Source organism: Symphalangus syndactylus, chromosome 24, assembly GCF_028878055.3.
Source record: "Symphalangus syndactylus isolate Jambi chromosome 24, NHGRI_mSymSyn1-v2.1_pri, whole genome shotgun sequence".
Lineage (NCBI taxonomy): Eukaryota > Metazoa > Chordata > Mammalia > Primates > Hylobatidae > Symphalangus > Symphalangus syndactylus.
In genome coordinates, this window is record NC_072446.2 from 45,521,120 (window position 1) to 45,532,918 (window position 11,799).

The window sequence follows — 11,799 nt, forward strand, 5'->3', positions numbered from 1 at the left end:
GAAATGAGATCATAGCCCATTCCTGACTTTCATGGGAATGCTTTTTTTTTTTTTGAGACAGAGTCTCACTCTGTCACCCAGGCTGGAGTGCAGTGGCGTGATCTCAGCTCACTGCAACCTCCGCCTCCCAGGTTCAAGCGATTCTCCTGCCTCAGCCTCACGAGTAGCTGGGACTACAGGCACCCGCCACCATGCCTGGCTAATTTTTGTATTTTGTAGTAGAGACAGGGTTTCACCATGTTGGCCAGGCCGGTCTTGATCTCCTGATCTTGTGATCCACCCACTCGGACTCCCAAAGCGCTGGGATTATAGGCGTGAGCCACTGTGTCCGGCCGGGAATGCTTCTAATAAGCATGCTGTTTGCTCTAGGGTACTTTTTTAGAAGAAAGATTCATTCACGTTTGAGAATATCTGCGTCTTGCCTTTCTTCCTGAATTACCGTATTTAGTTTAGTTAGGAAAATCACGGTCTTTCCTTATAGCCTTCTCTGCTTTTCAAAGCATGTGTACAACAGCATCTCATTCGATTCTCACAAAAAAAGGTGAAAACCCAGGACTTGGCAGGGCAGGGTCCTGATCCAGGCCATGGGAGAGGGTGGCCAAATCTGCACTGTCTTAGCTCGGAGATAGAGCTAGATTGCTATTGTCACTTGTGGAAGGTAGATGGCAAAAGTGACCTCATGTCTCTCTCCTCCCTGTGTCTGCCTGCTTCTCCATGTGACTTTGTATCTGCTCCCGCTAAAGAGATTGTAAGATTGCTGTAGACTGGACTGCATCCCCCACAACCCCTGCCCAATTCACTGAAGTCCTAACTCCCAGTACCTCAGAATGTGACTGTATTGGAGATAGGGTCTTTAAAGAGGGAGTTAAGTGAAAATGAGGTCATTAGGGTGGGCCCTAATTCAGTGTGACTGGTGCCTTTATAAGAAGAGGAGATTAAGACACAGACACATACAGAGGGAAAGCCATGTGAGACACAGGGAGAAGATGGATACTTACAAGCCAAGGAAAGAGACCTCAGGAGAAACCAACCCTGCTGACTCTTTGATCTTGGACTTCCTGCCTCTAGAATTGTGAAAAAATAAATCTGTTGTTTAACCACCCAGTCTGTGATACTGTGTTATGGCAGCCCTAGCAAACTAACCCAGAGCTGGAGTCTATTCCCCCACTTCTTGAATCTGGGCTTGGCCATGTGACTTGCTCCAGTCAAGAAGCAAGCAGAAGCAATGTGCATGCCTATAGGCCTTGCCTGTTCAACTGTGCGCTTGCACTTCCGTCATCACCATGACAACCCCCTTGGGTTAGGCTGCTGGAGCATGAGAGGCACGTGGAGCTGAGCTGATTCACTCCAGTCATACCAGGCTTCCTATCCAAGCCCAGTCTAGATCAGCAAGCAGCCAGCCAGCCTTTAGATGTGTAGGTGAGCCCAGCCGAGACCAGCAGAGCTGCCTAACCAAGCCCAGATGACCCTAGATATGTGAGCAGTATATGTTATTTTTGCTGGACACTGAGATTTTGTGGTTGGTGGTTATGCAGCATCATTGTGGTAACAGAATGGAGTTGCACTTCCCTGTGCCTGCCTGGCCAGCCTCAGATGATGTGAAACGGGTACTGGGGCCTGGGCTGAGGTTGCAGGGACCCAGTTGCTGCCTAAAAGGTTGAGTCGAAGGAGTAGTTGAAGAAGGTGGAGCCTAGAGTGAAAGCCAAGGGGCCCAGGCCCAGAGAAGTATATAGACTGAAGAGAAGAGGTTCAGGGCCGGGTGCGGTGGCTCACGCCTGTAATCCCAGCCCTTTGGGAGGCTGAGGCAGGTGGGTCACCTGAGGTCAGGAATTTGAGACCAGCCTGGCCAACATGGTGAAACACCATCACTACTAAAAATACAACAAAATAGCTGGGTGTGGTGGCGTGCACCTGTAGTCCCAGCTACTCGGGAGACTGAGGCCGGAGAATTGCTTGAACCCGGGAGGTGGAGGTTGCAGTGAGCCGAGATCGTGCCTCTGCACTCCAGCCTGGGCGACAGAACGAGACTCTGTGTCAAAAAAAAAAAAAAAAAAGAGGTTCAGAGACTCAGAAATGTGATGTCCAGACTGCCTGCCAGAAGTGTATCCACCCTCAGAATAAGAATCCCGCCCTCCCAGTTATACCTTGCTTGTCTACATGGGGAAATTATCCCAGATATTACAGCAACTGTCCCTGCCTGTGGTCCACCTTAATTTAGGAACCCTTGCTTGCTGAAAGGAGGCCAACACTCATCAGTTGTAGAGTCCAGGTCCCTTAGGATATTCCTGGGCTGGTCATAAGTTGCACCCTGGGGTCTCCTGGTTGGTGGCTAGAGAAGGGTAGAAGGCAATTCTGCCAGAAGAGCTAGTCCTCTTGTGATACATTGGAAAATTTTTAGCAAATATTCAATCACTTTTCTCTCCTTGGAGCAGAGTATATTTTCCTGCCCCATTGGCTCTGGGCTTGGCCATATGACTTGCTTTGGCCAATGAAATGTGGATAGACATAATGTGTTAGGAACAGAAGCTTTAAAGCTTCACGTATTCGTCATTAGTCATGGGAAGAATGTGCCCCAGACAGTGGATGGTTCAAGGAGAATACAGAGAAAAGGGGAATGGATTTGAGCCATAAAAGCCGAGAACCAAACCTAGAATCTGCAGACAGACACCTAAGCAAGAAAAATAAATGCTTGCTATTGTAACATGTGAATTAAGGGGTGGCTTGTTTTGTAGCATTACTATGGCTATAGCTGACTAATACACCTTTCTTTGAGGGAGTCATCCAGGCCAAGAGGGAGCTTTCTGGGCACTGGTGATGGAGTGAGACATGGATCCACAGAATGGGAAGCTACCCTTATTGTGACTCAGGTCTAGCAAAGGGGCCTGGCAGGAGTAGGTCAAGGGCTTCAGGGACCTGGGGAGGATGCATTTCATGGCTTGATTCTAGCCCAAGGGGCTGTAGGGAATAGAAGCACAGTGGGCATTCTTTTAGTTCTAATCTATGAGATTGAGGAAAGATCTTCTGTCCCCACTGCCCAATTATTGGCTGATGAGGAAGAACTTTATTCTAAATATTCAGAGCTAGCTGGGTGCAGTAGCACGCACCTGTAGTCCTAGCTACTCAGGAGGCTGAAGCAAGAGGATTGCTTGAACCCAGGAGTCCAGCCTGGCAACATAGACACCGTCTTTAAAAAATAGATAAATAAAAAAATTAAAAATAATTCAGAGCTGCTAGCTACTTCTCTTCCATCAGATGAAGACCTGAAAAACTGTGGTGTCTTACCCTGCTCTCAAGATCCCTTCTGATTCCTAACCCACAAACTGGTACAGTCCAGTGGGCATGAAGTCTTCACTGGATGTAGAAAGTTCCTGAAAGGGGCTCGGTTTGGTGGCTCACACCTGCAATCCCAGCACTTTGGGAGGCTGACATGAGAGGATCACTTGAGGCCAGGAGTTCGAGACCAGCCTGGGAAACATAGTGAGGCCCTGTCTCTACAAAAATTTAAAAATGAGCAGGGCATGGTGGCATGCACCTGTAGTCCCGGCTATTGGGGAGCCTGAAGTGAGAGAATTGCTTGAGCCCAGGAGTTCAAGGCTGCTGTGAGCTATGATCACACCACTGCACTCTAGCTTGGGCAAGAGAGCAAGACCCTATCTCCCACAAACAAATAAACAACAAAAAAGAAAGTTCCTGAAAGGGATCAGGAGAATGGAGGATCACGACTCAGTCCTCAGCTACTCAGAAAGCAATGTGTGGGCAGCAGGACAGTGGCTGGAGGTTTGATGATTGGATGGACTCTTCTTGGAGTTAAGGGTGGGGTATATGCAGTGGAGAGGGCTGAGCCTTTTCCTTCCCCACCTCTGGCCAGGGGTGCCTTTGATGCACAGGGTAACACTCTGGCAAGGGCTCTGAGTCTTTTAATTCAGCTTCCTTAGCTCTGGAGTCCCAACTGTTTGCAGATGGCTGGCTGATATCCTCATTTTTAAAGACCTGTTTTGAATTTTTGTCCTCTTTTTAGCTCTTCATTGGTATTTTAAGGGGAGGGGTCTTATAAAGGACTTAAATACCAAGTTGAGTTGGTAGTGTCTGTCTTTGATTAAAAAAATTTGGCTGGGTGCAGTGCCTCACGCCTGTAATCCCAGTACTTTGGGAGGCCAAGGTGGGTAGATCACCTGAGGTTGGGAGTTTGAGACCAGCCTGACCAACATGTAGAAACCCCGTTTCTACTAAAAATACAAAAAAATTAACTGGGCATGGTGGCAGGCACTTGTAATCCCAGCTACCTGGGAAGCTGAGGCAGGAGAATTGCTTGAACCCAGGAGGTGGAGGTTGTGGTGAGATCATGCCATTGCACTCCAGCCTGGGTAACAAGAGCGAAACTTCATCTCAGAAAAAAAAAAAAATCTTTCCTGAGGGTTCCTAATAAGGCAGGCAGTTCTAGAGGGTAGCTTGGGAACGGTGTGCTAAGTATGGGTTGAGCGCATGGGAATGCTAGCTTAGCTCCAAAATCTTCATCTCCAGAATCTCTCCACCTGTTCTCTTCACTCCCACCCCCACTCCTCTGGGAAAGCCACCATCATCTCTTGCCTGGACTGTTGCAGTTGCCACAGTAAATGGCATCCTTGCTAATTTTTGACTATGCCAGTTATTCTCTTATGGCAGGACTTTTGCACTTGCTGTCTCCTCTGCCTTGGATGCTCTCCTCAGGGATCTGCGTGGCTCACTCCCTTACCATCTTCACACATCACCTAGCTGAGAACTTCCCTGAGTGTTGGATCTAAAAGCACAATTTCCCCATCCCCAACATTTCCTGTTATATTTCTTTTGCTTATCACCATCTAACCTACCGTATATGTTGTTTATTACCTATCACTCTGTCCTAGAACAAGAACTCCATGGTGGCAGGTTTCTTTTCTTTTGCACACTGATGTATCCCCATCTACTGCGCAGATAGTAGGTGTTCAGTAAATACTACCAAATGCATGCATTTGATGACCTCACCTGGCCATTTGTTGATGGTTGGAGAGTACTGGCTGGTTGAAGGGTGTCAGAGGGCCCCTATGCCCCACCTGTGAAGGTGCAGTTCATAGCTGGAGTCAGGGGGACACCGACTACCTAACCTGTATGAAGCCCATGCGGTAGGCATCGTAGGCTTGTCCACTAGGGTGACTGTAAGATGCCCCCTAAGAGCTTGGAAAGAAAAGTTGTTAAGATTGTCTTCTGAGAGTTCTACTCTGAAATGGACCCACAATGGAGGGGATTAGAGACAAGCAATGTGAACTTAAAGGCACAGAGCAAAATTAAAGGCTATGAATGAAGCGTGAGTCAGATGGGAGGATGGAGATGGATGTATTGGAAACAGAGGCAGGAGGCACCAGGAGGTGGAACCCTGGCCCAGGGATCAAGTCCTGTGCTTGGTACACTAAATAAATAACTGTTCACTAACTCCTCAGCTTTGCCTGTGAGCTCACAAAGCAGCTTTCAGACCATGGACTGGCTTCCCATCAAGCTCATTTATTGTCATAAATACATTGGCCTGTGGATGGTTAAGTTATATATCCCGCTAAAAATTACCACATTGGCCTTGGGCTTACAAATTTTACTTCCTAGTGAGTTAGGAAGTCCATGTCAGCTTATATGAGACTGGTCACCAGATCTGCTTTCTGGACCTATAATACTGAAGAATAGATAAATGACTGGCTGGGGGCAAGTTCACTGAGCAAATAATACCGCACAGAGTCTTTTGGGATGCAGCTAGCCAGGGATTTCCTGGTGTCCCACTTTCCTTTTCACAGCTGTCTTTTTCTTTCTTTCTTTTTTTTTTTTTTTTTTTTTTTTTTTTTTTTTTTTTTGAGACCGAGTCTCGCTCTGTTGCCCAAGCTAGAGTGCAGCAGTGCGATCTCGGCTCACTGCAACCTCCACCTCCTGGCTTCAAGCGATTCTCTTGTCTCGCCCTCCCAAGTAGCTAGGACTACAAGCACGTGCCACCACACCCGGCTGATTTTTTTTATTTTAAGTGGAGACGAGGTTTCACCATGTTAGCCAGGATGCTCTTGATCTCCTGACCTTGTGATCTGCCTGCCTCGGCCTCCCAAAGTGCTGGGATTACAGGCGTGAGCCACCGCGACTGGCTAGCTGTCTTTCAAAATCCTAAACATTTGGCCAGGGCCGTGGCTCATGCCTGTAATCTCAGCACTTTGGGAGGATGAGGCAGGTGGATCACCTGAGGTCAGGAGTTCGAGACCAGCCTGGCCAACATGGCGAAACCCTGTCTCTATTAAAAATACAAAGTTAGCCAGGTATGGTGGCATGTGCCTATAGTCCCAGCTACTTGGGAGGCTGAGGCAGAAGAGTTGCTTGAACCCTAGAGGGGGAGGTTGCAGTGAGCCGAGATTGGGCCACTGCACTTCAGTCTGGGAGACAGAGTGAGACTCTGTCTCAAAAAAAGAAAATAAAAACCAAAACCCAAAAACCTAAACATTTGGTCAATCTGGGAAGATATCCTTGAAGCAGACAGCTTCTTGGATAACTTGTTTTTGCTAGGTTCTTGGTGAGAGGGGGACCTCTTAGCTTACGTTGCTTGCAAATTAGATAACTGGATACAGGCTTGAAATGTGTTGATGGCATGTGTAGCAGACATCAGGAATGCCCACCTGAAATCTATTCTGTTTCTTCTTGCTGCCAGAATCCTGATTTTGGCAATGATCCTCAATCATCCTAAAGCGAGGGGTGACAAACGTTTTCTGTAAAGGGCAAGAGAGTAAAATTTAGGCTTTGTGAGCCAAGAGGCAAATTTGAGAATATTATGTAGCAATGTTCATATAATTTTCGTGTGTCATGAAATATTATTCTTTTGACTTTCCCCTCCAATCATTTAAAAATGTAAAATTCAGGCCAGGCGCAGTGGCTTACGCCTGTGATCCCAGAACTTTGGGAGGCCAAGGTAGGTGGATCGCTTGAGGTCAGGAGTTTGAGACCAGCCTGGCCAACATGGTGAAACCCCATCTCTACTAAAAATACAAAATTGGCTGGGCGCAGTGGCTCATGCCTGTAATCCCAGCACTTTGGGAGGCTGAGGAGGGCAGATCACAAAGTCAGGAGATTGAGACCATCCTAGCTAAGACGGTGAAACCCCGTCTCTACTAAAAATACAAAAAATTAGCCAGGCATGGTGGCGGGCGCCTGTCATCCCAGCTACTTGGGATGCCGCTGAGGCAGGAGAATGGCGTGAACCCGGGAGGTGGAGCTTGCAGTGAGCCAAGATAGTACCACTGCACTCCAGCCTGGGCAACAGAGTGAGACTCTGTCTCAAAAAAAAAATTACCCAGGCATGGTGGTTCATACCTGTAATCCCAGCTACTTGGAAGGCTGAGGCAAGAGAATCGCTTGAATAGGGGAGGCAGAGGTTGCAGTGAGCTGAGATGGCACCACTGCACTCCAGCCTGGGCAACAGAGCGAGAATCTTGTCTCAAAAAAAAAAATAAATAAATAAAAAGAAAGAGCTTGGGTTCTTGACTGGCAATACCAGCAACCACCTGTCCTATAACTTGCCAAGTGAGAAAAATAATGCCCAAGGTTTATGCAGCTATTGATCCACTTCCTTACTGCCTGCAGCTGTGCTTTTAGCTGATCCAGTGTGCTAGGGATGTCAACATTATCTGCCCCACCCCCACCCTCAGATGCTGGTGCCCAGATGGCTGTGTTTTGCCCCACATGATCCATCTCGCTCACTCCCATGTGCCCGCCCTCACTGTTCAGACCTGACCCAAAGTTAGCCAATCCATAAGTTGGCCAGTGACCAATGACCTTTGTGGCTTGGCTCAGTGGATGAATGGGACCAAGCTGATTCCCTCTCTCAGGAAAAGGAACTGAGATTCCTTTTTCGGGTTCTGGCAGGTCAGAAGGAGGTAGACTAAAACAATATGGTGGAGTCACGTGAGTGGTGAATCCTGGAAGAAACATCCACAAATGTCATGGCTGAGGTGTCTGCAAATGCTTCTGATGCATCCTTACCTCCAACTCCCAGCTCTGAAGGCTCAGCCTGTTGTGGCCCTAGCTCCTGGATTTCTTCTTGATTCCAAGCATATCTTGCAAGTTCCACTTAGTTCCTCCCCAGACCATGGCAATTTTAGAATGTAGGCCGGCGTCCTGCTCAGCATTCCCTTTGTTTCACTGCTTCCCAAAAGGGCTGGGGATTGGGGAAGGGAAGAAAGTCCTGGCCAGACCCTTGACAGCAGTGCAATGCCCCCCTGCCCAAAGGCCCCAGCACCACTTGGGCCAAGGGAGCACGGGTCCACTGGGCTCCCGAGAGCCATTCTGAGCAGAGAGGCTACGGGACTAGTTTACCCTTTACAAGCATCTGGTTTTATGCTTTCCTGAAGCCACAAAAAAAAAAAAAAAAAAAAAAAAAAAAGTTTTTCCAAGTGGATGGTGAATGTGCAATCCCCGGGGGTGTAGTAGGGTGGGAATAGAAACAGGGTGAGGGGTGCTCTGAGGAGTTAAGGCTCTGACAGGTCACTGAGCGGGGGTGACTGAGGTCCCAAAACTTTCTCCAGGACCTGTTGGCACCCGTTGGAGGAGGGATTAAGGGGCTGGCTTGCAGCATGACAGTCAGGAGCCTTTCGGGGCAGGGTGGGGCTCCAGATGGGAGGGTTAGGTGACCTGGAGGGCGCATGGAGCCTGTGTTCCTGCCAAAGTCCAGGGCGCAGCTGGTTCCTTGCAGCCTCTAGCCCCCAGAGGACTGGTGGGACCAGCAGGGGTGAGGGCATTGCACGGTTAGTGATGGTGAGCCAGCCGCCAGACGGCAACCGGGCAGTGTCCCAGAGAAGGGTCTGTGGGCCAACTCCCAAGATCCAGTATTCAGTAAACAGTTAAGCCCAGCCCTAAGCAGCCCTGGGGACAGAGCCCTGTCCCCTGTGGAGGATGCAGATGCAGAGTCTATCGCAACCGAGGATGACTGGGTGTGAGCTACGAGGGAGGCTGCAAAAAGTGCAGGGCTTGGCAGGGGATCTGTGTATGGCAGAAGGAAGATGAAGACTCTGGAAGATAGGGAAGGGAGAGGGCCAGCAGGGTCAGGGGCGTCATCATGCCCAAAGAGAGCAGAGGAGATAGGAGATACTGCAGTAGGCGAGTGGCCTTGGGGCTTGTATTTGGGGTGTGAACACTAACATCTGGAAGGGTGAACACTAACATCTGGAGCTAGAGACAGCCTCTTGGGAGTCATTTCTGTACAAGTGGTCATTGAGATGACATGGAGTGGATAAAATTGTGTGAAGAGTTGAGAAAAAAGGAATAAAACCCTAGGGAGCATTTAAGAGTGGAGAGAGAAGCCTGTGGAGGAGGCAGAGAGAGAGTAGGGTCAGCAGGTCAGAAGAGATCCCAGAGGCACAGCTCAGAGGCAGGGAGGGAACATTCCAGGAATCAGGGGGTGGCCACCAGTGTGGACTGGAGCAGAGAAGGCGGGGAGGAGACCAGGAAAATGGAAGGTCCCAGGTGACTTGCAAAAGCAGCCCTGGGGATGCTGGGGACAGAGGTCCCGGGAAGAGTGTGGGAAGAAAGCAAGGTGGGCAGTGAGAGCCCAGCTGGAGAGGGAGGGCAGACTGGAGATGGCGTCCTTGAGTGGCAAGCAGGAATGAGGCTGTTTAAGGATGGGGAGTGGGCACTTGGGTGAATGCTAGTGTCCTCAGAGGCTTGCTTCTGTCCCTGTCACATCTCACAGGACCATCTCTTTCTCATTCACAAACTCCCTCAGGCCTCACCCCATCCCTTGAGGATCATGTAAAGAAATTCCTACTTGCTGGAGACAATTGGCCCATTTTTTTTTTTTTTTTTTTTTACATGCATCTCAGGGACAGTCTCTCTAATCAGATGTGTGGGCCGGGCTGGGGATCTGAGCACCTGAGGACCCAGGAAATGGTACAGCGAATGCACTTCTTTCAGATGGTCCCCAAATCACTAGCAAGAGGCTGCCTCCTCCAGAAAGTCTGTTGCTGTTTTCTCCCATCCTCTTGGCCACTCTATGACCCTTTGCCATGTCCCAGAACCAAGGTCAGCAGCACAGTGCTTTATTGATGATTAGAACAAGGTACCTGGATGCCCTTGCTGTGGCATGGTCTATCTAGGGGCTCTGAAGCCCTCCTGCACCTCCTGTAGGCTCACAACCTGGTGAAGGGATACAGAAGGAGGAGGTAGCTGTGTGCAGGGGGCCCTGTGTCCCAGAGACAGGCTGAGGCTCAAACATCAGACATATTTTCCAGATTGATTACCATGCCTGGAGCAAGTACAGGACAAGCCGCTGGCCTTCCTGCCTCCACTCCCACTGGGTTAACCGGGGCAGGGAGGCCCACAGATCCTCCTAATGAAGGCTTCCTTCCCACCCTCCCCTTTTGCCCCCACTGTTGACTTTCTGTGGGATCAGCTGCCCTGGCATGTGGGACTGTCAGAGGTGCTGGAACCAGAGTGACTCCATCTTAAATAGGGGCTGGGTAAAATGAGGCTGAGACCTACTGGCTGCATTCCCAGGAGATTAGGCATTCATAGTCACAGGATGAGACAGGATGTTGACACAAAATACAAGTCATAAAGACCTTGCTGATAAAACAGTTTGCAGGAAAGAATCCGAACAAAACTCACCAAAACCACGATGGCGAAGAAAGTGACCTCTGATTGTCCTCACTGCTCATTACATGCTAATTATAATGTATTAGCCGGTTAAAATACACTCCCACCAGCACCATGACAGTTTATAAATGCCATGGCAACCCAAGGAAGTTACCCTATACGGTCTATAAAGGGGAGGAACTGTCAGTTCTGGGAATTACCCACCTCTTTCCTGGAAAACTCATGAATAGTCCACCACTTGTTTAGCATATAATCAAGAAGTAAAAATAAATATGAGCAGCTGAGCAGCCCATGCTGCTGCTCTGCCTATGGAGTAGCCACTTTTATTCCTTTACTTTTTTTGTTTTTTTTCTGAGATGGAGTTGCCCAGGCTGGAGTGCGATGGCATGATCTTGGCTCACTGCAACTTCTGCCTCCCAGGTTCAAGCGATTCTTCTGCCTCAGCCTCCTGAGTAGCTGGGATTACAGGCGCCTGCCACCACACCTGGCTAATTTTTTATATTTTTAGTAGAGACAGGGTTTCAAAATGTTGGCTAGGCTGGTCTTGAACTCCTGACCTCAGGCGATTCACCCGCCTCAGCCTCCCAAAGTGCTGGGATTACAGGTATGAGCCACTGTGTCCAGCCTATTCCTTTACTTTCTTAATAAACTTGCCTTCACTTTACTGTATGGACTTGCCCTGAATTCTTTCTTGCGCAAGACCCAAGAACCCTCTCTTGGGGTCTCGATATGGACCAACTTTCACTCTGCTTAGAGACCCTCTGCAAATCCAAGGCTGCTGTTGAAACAGGTCTTGCTCACCCCTGTCCCAGACTCCAATGTTCAATTCTTTGACACTGCAGTCTGCCCCCTTACTGACCACTGATTTGACAGATGGCCCCTACCTCTGCCAGAAGACAGTGAGGGCTGTCCCCTGGTGTCCCCAGCTTTGAGGCAGCCAATGTGCTGCAAAGTGGAGCCCTCTTTGGAGTATGCAACATTCTGTCAGCACCCAACATGCTCTCAGCCATAAACTTCCCTTCCTGTGCCTCCAGGGAGGCCAGGCCTGAAAGCCCAGAACCTGCTGTAGACTCACGGTGTGAAATGTCTGCTCCAAGCCCTGCCTTTTTACTGGCTGCCTTTTTAACTCTGTAAAACTTGGGTGAGATGCCTGAAATTGTGGGTGACCTTTTAGATAGA